At 40.2% G+C, this 24,423-nt stretch overlaps 1 protein-coding gene across 2 annotated transcripts in view; it reads left to right on the top strand.

Moving 5' to 3' along the window:
* Positions 1-24,423, top strand: part of LOC138511073 (coiled-coil domain-containing protein 158-like) — a 1,302,957-nt gene that overhangs the window by 306,828 nt on the left and 971,706 nt on the right. The window lies entirely within an intron of this gene.

Here is a 24,423-nt window from a genome sequence, read left to right on the forward strand (position 1 = left end):
CACCTAGTCCACAGTCACTTTTGGTGTCCGCAGACATCATTTCAATTGCAGGGCCGAGGGTGAGTTTTGTTATTTGAATGTGTATTGTACCTAGTTGTTTTATTGTTTAATTCTACTGTGGTGGTTGTGGCCACTGTCAAAAACCACCACAATAGTAATATGTGTATAGTAATTATAGGTAATGAAGCGGAAGTATAAAGTGTTTGTAATATGGTGGAATGACATAATTGAACTGTATATGGTATTTATTATTGTAGTACGATTGAGGATAGTGCTTATGCAATATTTATTGTTTATACCTGGTATGGTTACTTGGTTGCAAGCAGTGATAAAGCTGGTGTCTCGGTTAATTTTTCTCTGGAGAAATAAACAGTATAATTTGTTAAGCAGGATAGTTTAAGAGCTTTTATTGCATACAATATTACATATACATTTTATTTGTGTTGACCCTCATAAACAGTACATTCTATTCACTATGTTTGGTACATTAGTGTATGATACATTGTTGTTGCATTGACATTAAATTGTCATTGGGTCATTGGGAAAAGAAATCCATACAGGATTTTTAAAAAAGATTACAATTATGTCAGTGTAAGTGTGATAGTATGTTTGCTTGAAGCATGTTGTGATTAAGGGAATGTTTAAGGTAGTTAGATACCTGTTGGCATATTCTAACTGCATTAGCCTTTAGACGAAGTGTTGTAGTAACAAGAATTGTGATAGCGTATTTGAAGTGTATTGCAATGAAGGATATTTTTGAGGTAGTTGGATACCTGTTGGCGTATTCTAATTAGATTGACTTTTAAAATTATAATTGTAGTCAGATACCTGTTGGCATATTCTAACTGCTGATTGTGCTACAGTTTAGTGGGTACATTTGGGTTGAAGAAATATTAAGTAGGCATTTGTTAGGTTTGCTGCTGTCCTTACATTCAAATCACCCACTTCTTTTTTTAAATTTGCTGCATAGTGCCTTGAAGTAGTTGTGGCACCAGTGTGGTATTTTATGCCTAGTGTTGTCAAGGTTTTCTTGCCAATAGACATGGCTGTGTGCAAGGCTGGTGAGTTTACAGTTATTTATAGTACCATCTGCATTGTACCTTAGAAGCATTAGTATGACATATTGGCTATGGGAGTTTATTTGTATGCTGGAACGAGTGTCTGAACTGCAAAAAAAGCATAATATGCCATGATTTGCATTCTGCAGGAGCTGGTAAAATGGAATGGATTTACAATTTGGTATGGATACAAATACAAGTTGATCATTAGGGCTGTGCTCTAGCGAAACATGGTTGCAGAGAGTGCATGTATGTTTTCACAAGTATGAAATCTGGAAGATTTCATTTATAGGGATGTTTTTAGATTCCAGTACTTGTAGTAAGTACATTAGGAATTCTTGAGGATCTTCTTATGTGTTTATGGTAACGTTTACCTTTCCTTTACAGTAGTCCAGTTCTTGCCTTATAACTGAGACACTGTAAGGATTACTTGTGGCATTTCTATGAAGGATTATCATTTTCAAACACAACTGGTCCAAGCCATTTAAGTAAATGTTGTGAACAATTGGTGGAAATTGGAAGAGAAAATGGATTGTTACATTTGCATAGGAATTTACTCCAGTTGTGTTGCTGAATTTGAATGGACCAGAGAGTTGTGCCTCTGCATCGTTTGATGGGCCTACAGATTTTTTGGGAGAGTAGGTATTTCTCTCTTTCTCTTCTGATGGACGTGACTTTGAGTGTTGTGGTTGTATTATTTGATGGAGAAGCATTTGCTCTCTGTTTCTTTCGTGGTAGTGGTATTGTTGGGGCATCTATTGTAGGTTCAGTTTGTATTAGTTTTCTTTTTTAAAGTTTTCTTTTTTGAGGTACAGGGTACATATCTAGATAGGGGTGTACAGTACACATAGCCTGCTGTATTCTATGATGCATGGAATGTCACTGTTGAATTTGTTTGCATCAATGTTAACTAGGAATAGCCATTGAGTGTATAGAGACATGAAAGTGCTACGTTACTCATATCTTCTTTTAAGACTGAGCTGCCAATGTCAATCAATGCGTGATCTAGGGTTAGACCATGAGATTTGTGAATAATGACAACATATGCAACAGAAAAAGAGACTTGTTCTCTGCGTACATACATGCCTTTGAAAAGAAGGAAACATGCTATTTTTCAGCCAATTTGTCTAACTTCTGCGTGTTTGTCAAAGTGTATATTGACAAATTGAATGTTGTTATCATGTGGATATGTTTGGAAGCCAACAACTGTACCAATTTGTCCATTGACTAAACCTTGTTCTACATCAAGGTTACCTTTTAGAATTGCTGTGCAGTTTAGACACAAAGTTAACATTTTCTCCAATCAAGCTGGGTTGGAGATACATTTTTCTAAGCTATTTAGTTGTGTTGTTGTTTGTTGACACATAGGGAGTGTCATGCTGTGCACTTCTAGTTTGTCTGTGGATCTGATATACATCATGGGTTGCATTTTTGCTTTCTTAACATATTATTGTTAAATGACTACAGCTTGCAAGGGTTGGCATTAAGGACAGACATTTAGAGGCTGATTCATGGAATTATGTGCGCCGAAAAACGGGTGTTTGTATGCCATTCTGCCCGCAAATCCCTGTTTCACAAATGGGGATTTGTGAGCAGAATGGCGCACAAAGCCCGTTTTTCGGCGCACATAATTCCATGAATCAGCCCCTTTATATTTTGTTGAGTTAATTGTTCCATGACATCAGGAGCAGATGTATTTCACCCATATAGCTCATGGATTAGTCTACTATTTAAGATGTTATTTTTGCATTAGTAAGCAGACAAGTTCTAATGCTTTTTAAAATGTTAGCATGGGTGAGGTCTGCAGACTGTTTTGAGTTATTTCTCTGTACTAAAATGTTGCCAGAGATGTACATTTCCAATGCTGCTGAGTGTGTTGTGGCATTGCTTGTGTCCTAATGTTTTGAAAATAGGTTGACCTTTTACTGGTGTTTGCAAAGACTGGGGGGTATCTGTACTCCTGCCCTCTTTATGGCAGAGTCGAAGAAAATAGCACCCCAACCAAGATTCTCTATAAGGTAGCTATGGACGAGCAATCAAGGCTTAAGCTCTCAGGAGGTGATGCAGCTAGTTCTTAAGTACAGTGTAGTCCCCAAGCACCCACAAAGGAATGCCCACACACTATGTTAGTGAAAACACAGTCTTTATATAAATAAGGTTAATGTTATAGACACAATCACAATAGCACACTTTGTATTCTGGCAATACTATAATGGCAAATATATACAGGTCTACGTGATACCACTCTTAACTATCGATATCCTTTGAAATGCATCAACTGCTAACAGTTATATAATGGCATACAAACCAGATTATAAGACGAATCAACGATAGACACAGAAAGAAAGCTAGTTAAATCAAGCAATGGCAAACAGTCCCCTGTCTACTTAGAGACAGTTCTGTGCGAGCTCCCCCCACCTGGGCAACCTGTAAATAAAGCGTATTTGACAAGCCCAGTCCAATCATTTGTGTATAGGCATGTTATAAATGCCATATCATATCATATCATATCATATCATATCATTCATGCTCAATATAGTCTAGATTCCTTCTACAAGGTTCCAAAACCCTAAGGTACTTGGTTTCATAGAGTTCTTCAATGAGTCATCAATGGGTCATTCTTGAGTGCACTCCCTTTAAGGCCGGAGCCACGAGTCATTGAGAGTCGGTGAAGAAAAGGGTGAACACTGTCATTGCGGCAGCAGCTTTGGTTCTTGCAGTGCTCATTGACGATCGGTCAAAAACGTCCTGCAAGCTGAGGCGTGTGGTGCACCTCGATGATGAGAATTTGTTTCCGCAAAGAGTTAATGAAGAAGTTTGGCCCAGCAAGGACGTCGGGTCGTCAGCATCTCTGTGGTCTTCGGGTGCCGGGAAACCCACAGGCAGGTTCTCCTCAGTCGACAGCGGTCTTGACTTTCTCCAGTGGGACAAAATGCTTGTCGGGGATGAACTAGGGAGTCTTTGTTTCAAATGTCTTAGGCAATGGAGCATTGCAGCTCCGGTCGACGAGGTTCATCGTCGACGGTAATGGACTTCAATGTCTGGGCATTTTGCTTCGTGATTCCGGGGCGGTCCCCATTTCCGGTCAGCAGCCTTTCGAGGATTGACTTCCAGGGAGCTTTGGCAAAGGTCAGCTGGTGCACGATGGTCCCTCGTAGCTGGGGAAGAGGTCTCCTAGCCAGGTCCTCTCTTGGATCAGTTCCTTGACAGTCACACAGCTTTAATATTAGCGAAGGACAGCAGCAGCAATTCTTCTTCCAGCTGGCTTCAAGGGTAAGCTTCAAGTATCAACTTCAGCTTCTGAACAATTTCCAATGTGAGAGGCCACCAGTTATACTGTTCTGTCTCTCATTCACTCTGCTGGGTCACACTCAGGCAAGCAATCACTCACAAGGGCATTCAGGCAGGCAGCCAATCAGGCCCACTGTGCATTCAGGCCATTCTACTCCCTCTCAGCAACACACTTCAGTAGTATTCTAATTTGTTTTTGTGTTCTACTGGAAGGAGCAGCAGTCAGTGTAAAGGTAAACCTCCTATGTTGCAAGCAGATAAATCTGTGGGGGCTGTTAACAACAGGGTGTCAAGTTTTGTAAAAATGTACTGGTTATTTTAATTAAGAAAGTTTTACCAGAGCCAGCTTCACCACTCACACACAGGAGCAGAGGTTTATCATTTGTACAGCTACAAGTTTTAGTTTCATGTTTAAAACATGTTCAATTTCTTCAGTGGCTTCTAGAAAAATGGTGAGTTGTTTATCATATAGCTGTGAATTGAGCACTGACAAGTCTTCTTCAGATTGTTTATATTGACACATGGTATTTTGTACCTCAGTCATGGTTATTTCTGCTTCATTTAGAATTTGTGGTTCTCCTAGTAGTTCTTTGCTTCCTGTAAGTGAAGGTTGCCTGCCTTCAGGTGTGTCTTTATCTAGTTGAGCTTATTTGTGTTGTTTGAAATTGGAATTTGGCATGCTGGTTTTATTTGCTTTGAATGCAGCTTCAAATTAGTCATAGGGCCTCATTACGAGAATGGAGGTAGCCATGGAGCTATTAGCTTGGGCTCCGTTACCGGGTTCCTGCAATGGGGACTTATCGTGCGATTCGGGTCCCGCGATGGAAGCTCATAATTTGTGCTCCCGGAATGAAGGGGGCCGGTCCCATACCAGCCCCCTTCATTACGGGAGCGCCAGCCTTATGATGAGTGACGCTAGACAGAAGGCTCCACACTTTAGAAACTGTGCCACATTGTATCTTGAGTGAAGTATATGCATTTAATAGGTTGCCCTTTTTAGATAACACATGTTTCGACACACAGGTGTCTTTTTCAAATCAGGGCTAATTTTAGCTGACATGATAGAATATCAAAGAACATTCACAGGCAATGAATTATTTGGCATTCAACATCCATGAGTACATTCAATATAAAATGAAAAACAGGAAAATGGTTTTGGTAAATTGCCCAAATACAGTTACAAGTCACAGAAAAACAAGGAGGGGTGTAGGGGGTGGAGGTTTGAGGGACATATAGAAAAGAAAGAGTAAACAAAGACAGAACATCCAATTAGTACAAAATATATGATCATGTCGTCTCTGTGTAATATATCTTCCATTTGTTTAACATAATTGTTTTTAATTGTTGTTTTGGGAACCTTACCTATCGTCCATATCAACATTTTTCAATTCAAGATGGCAACATGAAAGGTCACGGGATAAATCCCCCTGTATAGAGTCAGATTAGAGGTCATATGTTAAAGGCCAGTTGGCATACTGTACAGGCTACCCCATGGTGATCAAAACACCCGGCATAGTATGGCATGTCGAAACTTCAAATACCAGATATAAATGGCGTGACAAAAATGTATTGAATTGAAGAATGTAAACTATTTTTGTTCATATAGCCACTTAAGCCATACAAATGTTGCTTATGTATGTGCAAATAGACCAAATTGAAGACAATCAACAATCTTCCTTATATATATATAGAGTCATTGATAATTTATATGTTTTGTGCACAGTACTTGTCTTAGTAATTAAAGTCACTCTCAATACCGGAGGTTCACGTGTAATAAGCAAACCCGCACAGCACCCGCACATCCACAGCCGCGGCACCCAAAGGTACTGCGGGCGCGAACGCCCAACCGCTACACGGATCCACCCCCACCCGTGATCTCAAGTTCTCAAATATTAATAAGAGACACGAGTTCAGTCCATTACTGCATGTCACGTTGGATGAACTAGGTGGCTTACCTCAGTCTCACTCAACGTCTCCTGCCGTCTGGTCTTTGCATCAGCAGTCCTGCCTAGGGTATGTATGAGTTGCCGTGGCAACTTTAGTCCTTCTTTAGTTTGTTCCTCTTCAGTTGGGGCACCAGGGGCGCCATCTTTGAACTAGGTTTCTGTGCATTGCAAGCTGTACAAAATGTGGGATGATAATTTAAGGTCCCATTTACCAATATATATTATGGTTCGTAAAACTTGGACTATATGAGTAAATACATGTAACCACATAAGTAATACCTAAAACAGCGTTACGCTAAATAAAATTATTGTGTTATTGTTTCTCAGTACTACTGTTCTCTATGCATTAATCTTCTATTTGGTAAAATAAACCACATATATTGTGTGGTGAATATATATCTGGGTGCTACGAAGGGGCTAGGTTTGCAGTTAGGTATATTATCACAACGCAAGAAAAATGCCCATAACGTCCAAAGGGCAAAGAACAGACATTAAATACTTCCCAAACACAAAGGTTGGTGTAACCACAAATTATCACAGCGCAAGAATACCCATAAAGTGGGGATATAGCCCTCGCAAATATCTATTATCTTAGTCAGGCACAGTTTTGTTGTTGTCTCAATCATTATTACAAATAATGACATGACTGAGTCCAAAGGGACAATAACGGACATTAAATGCGTCCAAAGTACATGGGTTGGAATAATTCACATATGTGAGTGCATTCTAAGTTATTTAGGAATATACCATATACACATGTGACATCTGTGTTAGTCATGAGTTAAAGAAAATGGCTCATCTCATGTTCTTGATTGAGTCCAAACTCAGTCGCTCTGAACTTCCAAATAAGGTGGGCTTCCAACTGGCGAAGGAGGACTTCTCTGTTTCCTCCTCTTTCTTCCAGGCGAGCCTGTTTGAGGCCAATGAATCGCAAATTGGTTTTATGATCCGTTTGGTGTTTCCTCTGCCAGTGTTGTGCCAGTGGCACAGTTGTATCCAGTTTGCCAATTCCATGAAAATAAATGTTCTCGTATTCTGAATCTAAGCTCACGTATGGTGCTACCGATGTATATCCGTTTGCATGTACATATTATGGCATATACAGTATATTTGCTGCAACAGTTAATAATGTCTTTAATTGCAGTAGTTGTTCCCCTTGGGTCCGTGAAAACATCTGTGTCAGGGTGCGCGTATCTACACATGCTACAAAATCCACATTTCTTGAATCCATTTGGTGCACTTGGTAACCAGTGTATTGCTCTTGGCTTTGGCATTTGAGGGAGTAGTGATGGGCTTAAGCTTGATTTCAAAGTTTTAGCCTTTTGAAAATTAATTTGGGCTCATCATCGATGAAATCTGCGAGGTGTTCGTCCAGTTTGAGTAAATGCCAGTTTTTCTTTAATATTTTCCTTATTTCAAAATCATTGTGTGAAAAGGTTGTGATGAAGCTTACTTTTTGTGTTCCTCTTCTCGGGGTCGATTTTTAGGGGTTAGTGTTACATCCCTGTGTATTTTGTTCACTTTTACATATTTAGATTTTATGCAGTTTTTGTTGTAGCCTCTACGGACAAATCTATGTTTAAGTAGCTCACATTCCTGTAGAAAGTCAGTGTTGTTGGTGCCATTCCTACAAGCTCTCACAAATTCACCTTTCGGTATGTTGTTGATTACTGATTTCTGATGGCAGCTTGTAGCGTAGAGGGTAGTATTTGCTTCTGTCTGTTTGCGGAAAGTTTTGGTGAACAATTTATCTTCTCTCAAATATATTGTAAGATCAAGGAAGTCTAAACTGGTACTACTAGATGGTCCTGACAAAAAAGTCCCTTCATCATTGTTGTTTAAATGATCCTTGAAATCAGTAAGCTCTTGTTCATTGCCATTCCAAATTAATAAATTGTTGTCAATAAACCTAGTCCACATTACAATCTTGTTTTGTGCTACTTGGTCTGTATAAACATATTTGTCCTCGAACATACTCATAAAGAGGTTGACAAGTGCAGGTGCGTACTTAGCGCCCATGGCGACTCCCTGCTTTTGTCTAAAAAATTGTTTGTCAAATAGAAAAATATTATTGTCCAAGGTTGTAGTCAACATCGTCGTCAGCGTCTCTCTGGTCTTCGGGTGCCGGGAAACCCACCGGCAGATTCTCCTCAGTCGTCGGCGGCCTTGACTTTCTCCAGTGGGACAAAACGCTTGTCGGGGATGAACTAGGGAGTCCTTGTTTCAAATGTCTTAGGCAATGGAGCATTGCAGCTCTGGTCGACGAGGTTCCTCGTCAACGGTGATGGACTTCAATGCCTGGGTGTTTTGCTTCGTGATTCTGGGGTGGTCCCCATGTCAGCTGGTGCACAATGGTCCCTCGTAGCTGGGGAAGAGGTCTCCTAGCCAGGTCCTCTCTTGGATCAGTCCCTTGACAGTCACACAGCTTTCATATTAGCGAAGGATAGCAGCAGCAATTCTTCTTCCAGCGGGCTTCAAGGGTAAGCTTCCAGTATCAACTTCAGCTTCTGAACAATTTCCAACAGTGAGGGGCCACCAGATATACTGTTCTGTCTCTCATTCACTCTGCTGGATCACACTCAGGCAAGCAATCACTCACAAGGGCATTCAGGCAGGCATCCAACCAGGCCTGCTGTGCATTAAGGCCATTCTACTCCCTCTCAGCAACATACTTCAGTAGTATTCTAATTTGTTTTTGTGTTCTACCGGAAGGGGCAGTAGTAAAGTTAAACCTCCTATGTTGCAAGCAGATAAACCTGTGGGGGCTGTTAACAACAGGGTGTCAAGTTTTGTAGAAATGTACTGGTTATTTTAATTAAGAAAGTTTTACCAGAGCCAGCTTCACCACTTACACACAGGAGCAGAGGTTTATCATTTTTACAGCTACAAGTTTTAGTTTCATGTTTAAAACATGTTCAATTTCTTCAGTGGCTTCTAGATAAATGGTGAGTTGTTTATCATTTAGCTGTGATTTGAGCACTGACAAGTCTTCAGATTGTTTATATTGAGACATGCTATTTTGTACCGCAGTAATGGTTATTTCTGCTTCATTTACAATTTGTGGTTCTCCTAGTAGTTCTTTGCTTCCTGTAAGTGAAGGTTGACTGCCTTCAGGTGTGTCTTTATCTAGTTGAGCTTTTTTGTATTGTTTGAAATTGGCATTTGGCATGCTGGTTTTGTTTGCTTTAAATGCAGCTTCAAATGAGTCATAGGGCCTTATTACGAGAATGAAGGTAGCCATGGAGCTATTAGCTCCATGGCTGCCTCCGTTCCGGGCTCAATTACCGGGTTTCTGCAATGGGGACTTACCGGGTTACTCCGACATAGGAGGACCTGGTAATTCCTCATTGCAGGAACCCATCCCCATTCCCATTTGAGCCCCCATTGGGCTCAATGGGAATGGGGAGGGAGGTAATAATGGGCAGATTACATCTGGCCCATTATTGCCTCCCTCTTCCCCTTGCGGGACCCGGAAAGCACGCCAGGCGTGCAATCCGGGTCCTGCGATGGGAATCTCATAATCGGTGCTCCCGGAATGAAGGGGGCCGGTCCCATACCAGCCCCCTTCATTATGGGAGCGCCAGCCTTATAATGAGGCCCATAGTCACCTATTATTGTTCTTTTCTCCAAGGTGTAAAAAAGTTGCAGTAGTGCCATATCATACAGTTCTCTATGTTGCCGAGATTTAAATGATAGCTTTATATGTTGAATTAGGCTGGGTTTGGTAAGTTTTAGTAGGCTTCCTTCTCAAGGTGAGACTGAATATTTTCCAGTTGTCACATCTGGTGTGATATGGTTTTTGTATGAGTAGTTTTGGGTGATGTCATACAGGCACATGCTTTACAAAGCAGTATTTCTGTTTAGGTAGTATGTGTCAATTAAATAGTTTTTTAAACTGTCCTGGCTGTTGGGACCATTTATGGCTATTGTTTCTATTACCTTGTAGAATGTTATTACTATTTTTTTAGATGAAACTGCACCAAGGGTTAGCCAGACAATGGGCCTTATTACGAACCAGTCGGTCCGGAAATAACGTTGGCGGCAAACCCGGCGCCACTGTTGTTTCCGGACCGACTGATGTCGAGTTCTGCAGGCGGAGGTGTCATTCCCACCAGGTCTGACCTGGCGGGTTTAACACCGCCCGCCTGCAGGCGGACGTGAAAACACCGGCACAATCACAACATGGTGCCAGTGTTTCAATGGTCCCCATTCCCATTGAGTCCTATAGGACTCAATGGGAATGGGGATTTACCGAATATAACCTCCAGAATTCCCGGGACACCGGGGTCATAATGCCCCGGTAATTCCGGGAATCACGGAGGCGGAATGGTAATACGAGTCCGGCGGTAACCCAGCCGGAAAAACCGTCAGGTTACCGCCGGACTCGTAATGAGGCCCAATGTGTTCAGAATTGCCATATAAGGCTGTACTTGTAAAACAGTCTGCATCTTAGTAGCACCTGCATTCTCTATGGCAGAGCATTTTTTTACTGAACCTGTACAATTTTTGTAACACTGTTTTGTTAGAGGGTATGTTATCCCAGAGGTCTTTTAGCTATGTTTTCTCAGCTTTGGTAAGATAGGCTGAGACATATCTTGCAGCTGCATTGGCATTGTCTGCAATGTATTGCATGTCCATGTTTGCATTAGATAAGAGCACAATGATGGCATTGTAATCATTGATCTACTTGGAGGCTTTGTCCCTTTCAATGTTGTATGCGTTTTTTAGCGGATTTGCCTTTTCAACTTTGTCTAACAGAAGCTATCTACTTGTCCTCATTTTCAAACTGGTTTAGGGAAGCCAAAGCAACATTTGGTATAGTATTTACCTTTGTTTCTATATCTACTTTGGCAGTATTTGCCACACTTATGTTTTTTGAAGATTAAGATTTGTGTACGTACGTCACTGTCTGCGGATTCTGAAGGGATTTGCAGGTAATTAATTTTTAAATAAACTGTAAAATAGTGGTATCACTGTCAAGGCCAGATTTGGGAGCATCTTTTATCCACAAATGACAATGGATCTAAGAAATGTCAGAAGCCGCTCAAGAAAGTTGGACAGTTGCAGGCCGGAGGGAGAGCGAGAAGAAATGTAAAGGCTGTGAGCCATCTGGGGAGACAACAAGATATACCAGCCCCTATGACTCCTTTTAAAGACCCAAAGAGGCACACAGTGATCCCTTTGGCATATAAACCTTTAGACGACCTTGTGGCTTTGACTTTGGCAAACATACCGATCCAGGTGAATAATAAGGCCAATCTGCAATTCCAGAACTCTGTGTCCATGAGTCCAACATTTTCTAAACTCGATACCACAAATATGGTAACCCAATCAGTAGTTGCACCCAATTTAGCAACTATGAATGCAGTTCATCCATCAATTGGCACACTGAGAGATGAAATTCAAACTTCTATCGAGGCTTATGTTACCCACAAGTCAGCAGAGATAGAACACCCTAGGCCTCTACAGCCCCCTGACCTAGCTTCGACCTCTAGCCACAAGGTTGTAACAGTTTGGCCAGGCCCCCAAGATAAGGCCTTGGTAGCTCCATTAAACTAACAACAATTGCACATGACCCTGCCAACTACCAACTCTGATTCGCAGGCAAGTGATCGGCATAAGAGTATTACATCTGTCTCTGTCCCTTTTACCGACAAGGTCTCTACACCTCAAGTGGCTGCCACAGTGTCAAGCAATGTTACACCATCCATGCCACATGACATAAGAGACATTGGGCCTCATTACGACCCTGGCGGTAAGTTACCGCCAGGGCCGTGACTTTACCGCCATGGTGCTAACTACGTTAACGCCATGGCGGTAAGGGGATTTACCGCCCCATTCCGACCTTGGCGGGGCGGTAAATCCCCAATCCCCATTTACCCTTCCCCATTCCCATTTTTGCCCCATAGGGCATAATGGGAGTGGGGAAGGCGTTAATTACGCCACCGTAAATTACGGTGGCGTAATTAACACCAAGTTCCCTTACCGCCATGGTTTTTTACACCCGCTAAAAGCAGGTGTAAAAACCGCCATGGCGGAAAGGGAACTCGTAATTGGCGGTAAGGGGTCGGCGCAGCTAACGCTGGCGCTAACCCCTTACCGCCAGGGTCGTAATGAGGCCCATTATAAGAATGTCTATTGATTCCTATATTGCTGAAACACAAGACAGAACTCATGGTGGTGAAAAGATCCACCAAGCAACTTTTCCCGACCTGAGTGCATTACTTCAAGGTCCTATAGCATGGCCTAAATCTGAGCGACCGTTACAAAGAACAAACAAGGTTCCCCCTACCCCGATGATCCAATCTCGGCCAATTTTCTACGGTCTCACATCAAAAAGATAACCAGCAAAAACTTAAATGGCCTGAAAAGCCATCACTGCCTAACAGTGATATTTCGAGAATTGCCAGGCACATAATATGTCCTTGATAGAGTGAGATTCCAGCTTTAAGAAATCTAACTTCCTCAGATGTTGACCTAGTAGAATTTACTAACGGTCACGATCTGACAGAGGCTAGAATCTATATGCGATCTGGATTGGTGGCCAACATATTATGGCAGGCTAGGATGGCCATGTACGATCTGGGTTTTACATTAACCCAAACTTTTAAGCAGCTGGCTCAAAAAGTTGATAAGCCAAGAATCAAATTGTATAATCCCTCCCAGATGACTGGAACTGAGAGAGCACAGACCCTCACAAGCTATTCCTCAGCAATACATACTTATGATACCAGATCATAACAGTGCAAGAGTCCTGAATCTCCCATTAGTATGATATCTTGATACTCGAGAGGCCATAATCATTTCATTAACTCTTGGGAAACGGAATTGGGGTTATATGATGTTATTGTGCTCCAGGAAACCTGGCTAATGAGAGCGCCAGTATGGGCTCCTCATACAATTATTACTACAACTGTCACTAAGAAAGCTGTGGGACGCCCAATGGGCGAACTCCTATTAGCAATTAGAAAAACCTCCGGCCTAACCTGTGTCTGTTCTTCATCTCCCTCTACATGTTTTCAAGTTGTGAACGTAACTAGAGGACTGATAACATTTGCTATTGTCAATATATATTTTAGCAAAGATACATTAATAGCGGATTTGTTCTTTAAGCGCCTGCTTTTCATTTTAGACACATTACTCATGGATACTAGTTTGTCACATACCTTTATCATGGGTGATTTGAACTTACATCTGCTTGCTAAATATGATGTGGAATTCACCTCATACGAAAGGACTTGGTCCTTAATAATGAAAGAAAGAGGATTTGTGATGTTGAATGGCACAATAGCAGGTGATGTCCCGCCCCAATCTGCATGGGGCTGAGGTCAACAACAGTTCATTGTGGACTACATCTTTGTGAATTCCACCCCTTTGAAATATGTACTATCATTAAAGGTTATTCCCTCTATTGTAAGTGACCATAATATACTACATGTTAAAAGTCTGATTCCATCGAGCTTAAAGCTCATGCAAAAAAAATGTGGCATCTGACAAATGTGGAGGTAAACAATGGTGGGAATCACCTACGTTGGAATCCTTTTAAGCTATCCCAATTTGGAGCCCTGATTGAAAAAAGCAGTGACTCCCTTTGCCTAGATGGCTCAGTCAGTTATGTGCAACTGATGCAGTCCTTTAAAGAACATAGGCTACCAGATGCAAGTCGTAACATTAGACATCGCCATGTCTTTGATTTAGAATTACAGCAGTGTAAATCCCTTTTGAGGCGGAAAATGCGTAATTTGAGGTATCAATCGTTTACCGACAGAATAATAATGAAAAAACAGTTGAGATTGGTACCTAAGGCATGGTTAAAGAAGCAGAGATTTCTTCAACACCAAAGTGACAATGAGTGCATGCTTAAGCAAATCTTAACCAAGTCCACGCGTGGGATATTGGTTTGCCTGAACAACGTCACCTTTAAAACGCAAGGTGCTGTGCAAATTAATGCAATACCTAATGAGGTCTGGCAGACATATTTTGGTGATCTATATACATCCCCATTTGTTGCGCTAGAGTGGGATCTCATGAGCCAACAAAATTTATCGCATTCCTTTCCAATAGAAGTTGAGGATATTTTCGATTGCATCAAGAAGCTGAGTCATTCACGGGCCGTGGGGCCCGATGGCCTGCACAATGGTATGATGAAAACCCATCCTCTAGAATGGGCAGCAACATTGCATCAGATTTATACCATATGCATCAGGCCGTATGCACCCAAGACTCTAGGCCGTGGCCACAACCACCGCAGCATATCACACCCATAGATCACACCCATAGAATTGAATATCTATCAAATATTTGCAAATCTACAGTTTGTAAGCTCTTTGATTTGTATAGTTTGTATGTGAAGTTTTGGCTACGTCATGTCATTAAGATTGTAGAGTTTGGTAACAAGCACTGTAGTATAACATATCCATGGAAGTAAACATTTTGTATTGTGGTGTATGGTTAGATGTTTGCTTCAGTGGTTCTGTTATGCAGCAGTATTTATGTGTTCTATTAGAATATACTTCCTGTTTGATTTTTTGAGATTGGATATATTTATTTCATGAGTTGGGTAAATGCAGCACATATTCTTTTTCAATTTCTGTGATAAAAGAAAAGAGCATGTTAGTGTATTTATTTTATAAAGACTTATTACATTGTATAATAGACATTTCAGCTTTTTTTCGACCCTCATATTTAGTAGTTTACAAACCAGTGTACTGTGCAATTTGCTCAGTTACTGTGTTTGTTTTTCAAATCATTGGGTCTGTGGGAAAAAAAATCCATGTTGGATTAAAAAAACCTTTTTTGTTATGCTACAGTCTATTTGTTTGTTTGTTTTCAGTGTTCACTTGTTGTTTCTGGCTAATGTTCTATCTGTTGGCTTGTTGCAGATTTTTGGAGCAGTTAGATACCTGTTGGCGTATTGTAACTGTCTATTTTGTGTTATAATTTAGTGGTATTGATTTATCTGTTTGGTTGTTGCAAAATCTTGGGGCAGTTAGATACCTGTTGGCGTATTGTAACTGTTTATTTCGTGTTATAATTTAGTGGTATTCATTTATCTGTTGGGTTGTTATAGAATCTTGGGGCAGTTAGATACCTGTTGGCGTATTCTAACTGTTTATAGATTTTTAATTGAAGTTTTATTAATGTCTTGCTTCTTTGAAGAAGTACCTGAGTTACTGTGAGTAATATGTTCTTCTTTGGTTGTGATAATTGATGAAGTATTAGCTTCTTTTACTCTCTTTGGAGGATTTGCAGTGAGATCCTGTTGCATTTCTGTTTGAATTAGTTTTCTTTTACAAGGTTTTCCTTTTTATGGAACAGGAAATGTTTTTAGATGGGGGGTGTATAGTGAACGTAGACTATTGTATTATAAAATGCAAGGAATATCAAAGTTTACTTTACTTGCATCAAAGTTGATTAGAAATAGACTGTCAAGTGTACGTAAGTGTGATAGTGCTATGTAGCTCATGCCTTCTTTAAAGGTTGTGTTACCAATATCTATCAATGTTTTGTCTTGGGTAAGACCTTGTGATTTGTGAATGGGACTGCGTATGGTAGAGTAAGAGAAATGTGTTCTTTGCGTACATACATGTCTTTGAGCTGTTGAGCGCGCTATCCGTTTTACTTCTGAAAGTTTGTCAAAGAGAATATTGACAAACATAATGTTGTTGTCACGTGGGTATGTTTGAAAGCCAACAACTGTACCCAGTGATCCATTAACCAGTCCTTGCTCCATATCAAGGTTACGTTTAACCATTACTCTACAGTTTAAGGATAATTGTAATATTTTCTCCAAACCAGCTGTGTAAGAGATAGAATTTTCTAAGGTATTTAGTCTTGTTGTGGCTTGTTGACACATGAGTAGTGTCATACCATGTACATCAAGTTTATATGTGGAGCAAATTTCAATTATTGGTTTCATTTCTTTTTTCAACATTGTTTCATTGAATTTGGAACAGCATTAAGGACATACAAATTACATTTTTGTGTAGCACATGCGTTATGGCCATAAAGTGCATGGATGTGCCAGGTTTTTAATATTGCTTGTGCTTCTTGAGATAGTACACCAACTCTAATACTTTTTAAAATGTTGGCGTTAGTGAGGTCTGCAGATTGGCGCATCTTTTCTGTTAATTCTCTGTATTGGAAATGTTAGCAAAGGTTGACATTTCCTATGCTGCCAACAGGTTTATGGCAGAGTTTGTGTCCTAAGGTTTTAAAAATAGGTTCACCTTTCACTGGTGTCAATTGAAGAACATCTCCAAAACTAATAATGTGTTTTCCTCCAAAGAGCTCTTCGTAGTTTGTTTTAAGTACTTCTTGCAATCTGAAGTGAATCAAAGCCAACATTAGGTTGGAGACCATGCTCACTTCATCAATTAGTAGCATTGTCATTTGTTTTAACACTCTGCGCAGTTCGATTGCAGCTTCTGTAGAATGTTTGTAATGTTCTAATTTATTTTGGTGTTCTACTGGAAGGAGTAGTAATCGGTGTAAAGTGACACCGCCTATGCTGTAGGCAGCTAAACCTGGTGGGGCAGTTACAACAGCTGACAGTTTGTTGTTTGTCAATTGTTGAAGGAACTCGCTGATGATTTTGATTAAGAATGTTTTGCCTGAACCAGCTTCACCACTGTCGTATAGTAGTATAGGTTTGTAATTTTGGCAGGTACATTCTTTATTTTCATGCTGTACACTATGTGCAATTTCTTTTGTTACTTCTTGAAAAATTCTACGCTGTTCATTGTACAGTTTTGATTGCAGTACAGTTAAGTCTTCTGTATCTTCTTCAAAGTGATACATGGTGTTTTCTACTTCTGTCATAGCTAATGCTGCCTCATTTGCTATTAGTGGCTGTCCCAGTGGTTCACTGACTTCCTTTTACAGAAGGTTGACTACTGTTGGGAGTGTCCTTATCTAGTTGGGCCTGGAGTTCTTCTTTGTGTTGCTGTTCATTGTGCAACATTGTTTTGTACTGCGTAAAGTTTACATCGGTGATAGTGCTTTTATTTGCTTTGAAAGCGTCTTCATAGGAGTCATAGCTTTCTAGTATCTCTTCTTCTTTCCTCCATGGTTTAAAAGTTGTAGCAGGGACATGTAATATAGTTCTTTTTGTTGAGGAGTTTTTAATGACAATTTGATATGATTGATTCAGCTTTTTTTGGTAAGTTTCACTAAGCTGCCTTTACAATCTGTTACTTTATATCTACCTTTTTTTCATTGGGTTTTTATTATTTTTGTATGTGAAGTTTTTGGCTATGTGGTATAGACACATGGTTTCCAAAGTGGTGCTCCTGTTCGGGTAGTATGTGTCTAGTAAATTGTTTTTCAAAATATCTTGGCTGTTGGGATCATTTTTGGCTATTGTTTCTATTTCGTCATATGACTTGAGAACTCTTTTTCTAGATTTAGCATGACCAAGACTTACCCATACTATATTTTCAGATTTTCCATACAAAGCAGTACCGGTTAAATGATCTGCAGCTTCATAGGAGCCACATTCTCTATGAGAGAGCATTTTTATACCTAAGCTGTACAATTTCTGAGATAGTGTTCTATCCGATGATAAGTAATTCCAGAGGTCTTGAAGCTCTGTCTTTTCTGCTTTTGTTAAGTAGGCTGTAACATATTGTGCAACTGCAGTGGAATTGTCTGCAATGTACTGAACAGCTATGTTTGCATTCCATAAGAGGGCAATGATTGCATTGTAATCATTGATATATTTTGATTCTTCTGTTCTTTTTATGAAATACGTGTTCTTAGGTGATTTACCTTTAACAATATGGGGGTCATTACGAGCCAGGCGCAAAGGGATACCGGACACCGGTAATGACACCGGTGCCAGTAATCCCTTTGCACCCTATTCCGAGGTCCCTTTGCGGGTCCTTCCTTAACGCCTGGTTTTATCAGGCGTTAAGGACAAGACCCGCAAAGGAATACCGGGGTCAATAACGGTACCGCAATTTGCGGTACCATTATTGCCGCCTTCCCCCTCCCCATTGAGCCCTATGGGGGCTCAAATGGGAATGGGGAATGGCATTTCAAATGGGGACTTACTGGTCCTGCAAAGGGCGGAATGGACCGGTAAGTCCCCATACCACCACGTCGGTGGCGGTACCGGTATTGGTGCTAGTCATGGCGCTAATAGCGCCATGACTAGCACCAACCTTGGAATTAGAGCATATGTCTAACTGAAGACATGAATTTGTTCACTTCACCTGTTTCTGCAACTGGTCTAGGGAAACCAAAGCAGCATTTGGTGTAGTATTTCCCTTTGTTTTTGTATTTGCGACAAAAATATTTGCCACATTTGTGTCTTTGAAATTGTACAATTTGTGCATGAAGATCACTTTTTGTTGTTTCCGATGGAATTTCACAAGTAACATATTTTTCGATAAACTGTAAAACAGTGGCATCACTGTCTTGACCAAATTTAGGAGCATCTTTAATCCAAAAAAGCATGTGGATATGTGGTGCTCCTCTTGCTTGGTATTCTTTTCTCCAAAAGAAGTATTGCACTTCTCCGAGGGGAGGAACAGTTTTATTGCAAATAAAGTGTAGCATAGCAATGAAACAATGATGGAAATATCTTGAAACATTAACAGGATCTAGAGAGCAAAATTCTCCAGGTGTTAGTATATCTATGTTTGTTTTGTTTTTGTTTGATATGCGTAGGAAATCATGTAGATCTGCACAACTTAATGTAACAAACCAAGTGGGTGGGTTAAGGTTTCTTATCATACAACGTACATCTCTGTGATGTTGGAACCAGTACTCTTTCGTGCCACGCATGTTTGCTAACAGATTTGTAATGCTTGATTGTAAAAACTCATCTTTTTCTTGCACTTTTTGTATTAATTACATAGCTGACATATTTTGAAGGTGGGTTCCTGATTTCAATATGTATGCAACTCCGTAACATAGAGTTGCTAGTTCACTTTCAAAGAGTAGGTGGAATATGTATTGCACATTTTGTCTAAATCTTGGATCTTCAGAATACATTTGTAACAGGCGGTATTCTGATGCTGTTATCTGAGTGGGTCTATCATCGTACCTTCCTCCTTTGCCAGTAGGAAAGAGTGGAGGAAAAGCATGTGCTTCTATACTTTTTTCCCATATGCTGATTGGTGATCCTTTGGTTTGTCACATTTGGTACGTTTCTAGTGCATCATCTATGGTGTCATTAGAGTGTAATGGATGTACTGAATAATGGTCTAAAATATTGGATACTGTAGTAGGATGAGCTAGATCTAGATGAGCTAACTCAAACCATTTCAAATCTTCATTGTCTTCTATTTTGTATGTTACGTCTATAGTTTTTGTGTTACTTTTATAAAAAGTTCTGCAGCAACACACACACACATGTTTGGTACTTCAGCGAATGTACTTTTAAATGTTAGTATTTCTTTTTTGTATGTGTGTAGTAGAAGGTTGCCATGTGCCGAATTGTTGCTAGTCTGTTGTAAAGCTATTGCATTTTGTACGTGGCTTTCACTTCCAAAATATTTTCTCTGGATATGGTTGATTTCTTCGAGTAGGTCTTTGGGTGTACCATGTAGAAGACTGTTATTGGCTTGTGCTAAAGCAGAACCTTTATCATAGTACAGTTTATAGACTAGATTTCTAATAGTTGAATGATGTGTTGATATCATTTTGATATGATGGAAGGTGCTTTTGCAAATAGGTCCTGAAATGCAGGCTAATGAATGTCCTCGTAATCCTGTGTATTTGCGCTCTGGACAGGTATCCATATTTTGCAGCACTTTCATTTTGATTTTGTCTTTGCCTTTTACATACTGATTGAGGAACTGGTGTAAAGATTTGAACGATTTTTTGGGAATATTACACATTGACATACATGGCCATTTGTATACTGGATGTTCTGGTTCAGTCGAATGGAGCGGTAATTCTGAGTTACTGGTGATATTTGTGTAAGCAGTATTTCTTGTTCCATTATGGTATTATACATTTTTTATAACCTTGTCCATGGCTATGGATGGCAATTGTGTTTGTTTGGTTTTGTTTGTTTGTCATTAAAATATGGTTCAGTGCTCATGGTGTGACTCCATTCACCTCCACAGATATTTAAGAAGTTATTTTTGTTGACATTCCGTTTATTGAGAAGTTTTTTTGTAATTTAGTAGTTAGTTTTGTTAGTGCTTTCATTCTGTTTAACACTAAAATTAATAACTTTCTTTTGAGAAGGATTGCACTGTCTATCAAAGCTTCTAAGATTATTTTTCTACGGTAGGTTTGAAGGGTTGTTCATGATTTGTCTCCTGTTTTTATAAGATTCTGAAGGACTCTGTGGTGGAACATTTTTGCTAAAATACTTTTTTTGGTATGGTAAGATTTATAGGAGCAGTTTTAGCAGTAGTGGTAGCCAAATTCTTGTTAATCATTTTCTGTTTTGTTTTACATTTTGATAGAGGAGGCAAAGTTTCTGTACTGGAAGCTTGTTTTGTTTTGCTAAATGACTGTATTAGCTGTTTTGTTTGAACTTTTTATACAAACTCTGGTAGAGATGGATGCTTATTTTGGACACTTTTATTTTCATTTGATCTATTTCTGCGTTGCTTTCTACAGACTTGCTTTAGGGGTAGGCATTCTTTAGGGTCTGTTGAAAAAAAAAAGAAGGCATGGGTTGGGCCGTTCTGCAATGTATGTGTGCTGTGTGCATGTGTGTCTGAGTATGATGTCAAAGATATATGTGGTCGTGTGTGATTGTGCATTGGGCAGCTACAATTAGTTGGGAAGGCTATTCTTCTATTTGTGTATTACTAAACTGCGGTTCAGATGAGAGTAGAAAGTGAGCTAGTGGTGAGGAGAAGCATTAATAGTAAACCTAATGGTATAACATTAAAACAGCTCTTTGTTTTGTAGTGCTAACATTCTAAGGGTTGAGTATGTTATTTGTGTTCCAAAAAACAGGGATTTGTGTGCCATTCTGCCTGCTAATCCCTGTTTAATAAATGGGGATTTGTGGGCAGAATCGTTTAGAAATCGCTGTTTTTTATGGTGCGCAAATTACATGAATGAACCACACACTGTTTGAGGAACAGTAAGAATATTAAGGTAGTATTGTAATTACTCTTTTTTTGTGGAATGAGCTGGAATGATCAGGTTTCTTCGGATATGATGTTTGTAGTTCAGATGCTGCTGATTTTCAGGAGAGTGGTCTTCACTGCAACTGTAAAAGAAAGAAGTTAGTAATTTTGTGTGTTTACAGCACTGATGTTAATTAATGTAGAAGTTGATTTTTATGTTTTTGTGGTAGTATTCTTGTTTGATATCTGAATATAGTGTATGCATGCATTTCATTTGACTATGTGTAGCCTTTATATTTTGTTTACAATATGTTAGTTCAACATGCTTTGCAAATGAGTAGAATTTTAAGTGCACAAAATTCACTTGCTTTTTTAAAGCTGTGTTGTAGATAGCAAACAGGTTTGGGAGTGACAGTTGATTGTAGTAGATGGGAAACATTTCAATAAGTTCTTTTTATAGGTAGACATGCCTACAATCCGGAGCCCCTGAGAGGGAGATTTCACCACAGCAATCGGGAGCATTTATTTTTCCCATAGGATTGCATTGGGATTAGCATTAATTAAGGCGGGAGACAGTAAAAAAGAGTGCGATTTTTCAAAGAAAAATCGGGAGACTGGCGCTTAAATCGGGAGGGTTGGCATGTATGTATAGGCTATGCAGGTTTAGTGGCATTACTCTATTTGTATGGATTCATAAGAGTTGTACATGTACCGTGAATAAAATATGCATACCTGTAGTTTGTATTCATGCATGTGGATATGTATGCAGCTGTAAGTAGAAATCTTGGAGACTTGTAGAGTAGTTTTTGTAGTAGGTGCTTTCCAATGATATGAGACTTGTACTCAGAGTGTTCAACAATACATTTGAAGTGCGGAACTCTGATGATGGAGTTAGATGTAGAGGTCTTGGATGTGATTGGTGGATGGTTGTGTGACTGCTTAGCTGTATCCAATGAAGGAATAGCACCGAGAGTGATGTGGAAAGGGTAGAAGGGCTGGCTAAGAGTTACGCGCCGCACGGACACCGCGGCTGTCGGCGTATAGGGCATGCCACAACTGGGGGTTTCCAGCAAATCCAGTATGGAAAGGGGACTGTAGGGATCAGCCAATCAGATGTTGACGTTGTGGATTTGTGTAGAAAGAGAGTGTGTGTAGTGAAGATTGCAAAGGTGATGAAAGTCAGGGTGTTGGTGCTCTGAGATATGTTTGTGCATGGTTTACAGCAGTATACTGAATGCAGGCATGTGGCAAACAATTTCAACGTTATAGGAGTGGAGGTGGTGTGGAACGCTGTGCCTGATTGCAATGTAGAGCGAATTCTACAAGTTTGTGAAGATATGCGCAGGATGAACAGTCCCCATCTGGTAATTTTGCACTATGGTGCTTTCCATTTGGGCTACGTCAGTGCCTCTACTTTGTTGGCAGATTTGGAACAGTTGGTTCAAGCAGTAATGAACATCCTTCCAAATGCAAAAGTAATTTTTCTGGATTACTACCTAGGGCAATATGGGACTATAGTTCTTTTTTTTGTCCTCAGCAAAACATTGCTAGGTGTGCAATCAACCGAGGCACGTGTGCTTTCATGCTTAGAGCTGGTATGTTTTTTGTAATAATGAGAATATTGATTTGAGTAATGCTTTTTATTTTGAAGAAGATGGCATTTCTTTATCTTTTTTGGGAAATGCCATGCTGTTTGGAATGTTAGGGTTGCTTTGGAGAAGGTTTTGTGAAGATTTTAGTAGTAAAGTAAGAAGAAAAAAACCAAAAGACAATACAAAATAACAGGTGTCTGTCAGGTATCTGCAAAAAAACCAAAAAAACGGCTCTTTTCAGAGTCCACCTCAAAGGGGAAATGGAGCGCACTATTTAAATTTACATTCACTATGCTCAGATTTTCGATATGTCCACAGACATGGCGGTAGTCTGCAGACACCATGTGTTACATACGGGGATTCTGGGTTGGAGAGGTATGCAAATGAGAATGAGCAGAGCTAGGGATTGGTCAGTAAAGTTTACTGGGTGTGTTGTGTAAGGAGAGAGTTTGGGCCTGATCACGACTTTGGCGGTAACCCCGGCGGTATTACCGCCAGCGGTATTAGCCCTACCAACGAACTCCCCAGCGCTAATAGCGCCGGATCACGAGTTTGGCGGTAATGTAATTCCCCATTCCCCATTGAGCCCATTCGGGAATGCCCCATTCCCCATTGGGCTCAATGGGGAAAATCTGCGCTCTTACCGCTGGCGGATTTCCCACCGGCGGTAATAGCACAAATTTTCAGCCTTTTTCCCCCCAGCCAAGAGCTGGGGCGAAATCCACCGAACTCCTGATTTGGCGGACCCTTAAATCCGCCGGTAATAGCACGACCGCCGGATTTAAGGGTTACCGCCAAAGTCTTGATGAGGCCCTTTGTCAGAACGTGTTTTTCCTGAGAGAAGAACAGATAGCTATGGCTGTGTGTTTCCGAAAACAGATTTTCTGGATTTTGGGAGACTCATGGATGCATTGGTTGGAGGTGCATGCAGAACGTTGTGGAGTAGCTGCAGATCTTGAATTCCATCATGGGGAAGTGCACTGGCATGGAATGCGTGGAATGAAGTGCCTGGACTTGGTACCTCTCTGTGCTACTTTAGAGACAGAGCATCATCCAGACATAATTATAATTCATTTTGGAGGGAACAGTTTAGGACATGTGTCTGGAATTTCTTTGCAATTTGCAATGAAAGAAGGACTTGAGAAGGTCATGGACATGTTTCCAAATTCCCAAGGAATTTTTTCTCGTATTGCACAAAGACAAATGTGGCTGCGTTCTTATTTATTTGGTCCACAAATGGAGAAAGCAAGGCGCAATGTCAATAAAGCTGTTTGTGCCTTTCTAAGAGATGTTGGCATGTCCTCTTTTCACAATGAAAATATTATGTTTCGTAGCACATACGTTTTTCGCAGAGATGAAGTCCATCTTACTTATGCTGGCAATCAGATTTTTCTGAGAAATGTACAAAATGCATTGCAACCTTTTTTGGAATTAGAGTCATCAGATGATTTCAAGTTTTTCAAACACACCAAAACACCACCAAAAGGCTCTT

This window comes from Ambystoma mexicanum, chromosome 6p (assembly GCF_040938575.1).
Source record: "Ambystoma mexicanum isolate Mex_15411 chromosome 6p, UKY_AmexF1_1, whole genome shotgun sequence".
Classification (NCBI taxonomy): domain Eukaryota; kingdom Metazoa; phylum Chordata; class Amphibia; order Caudata; family Ambystomatidae; genus Ambystoma; species Ambystoma mexicanum.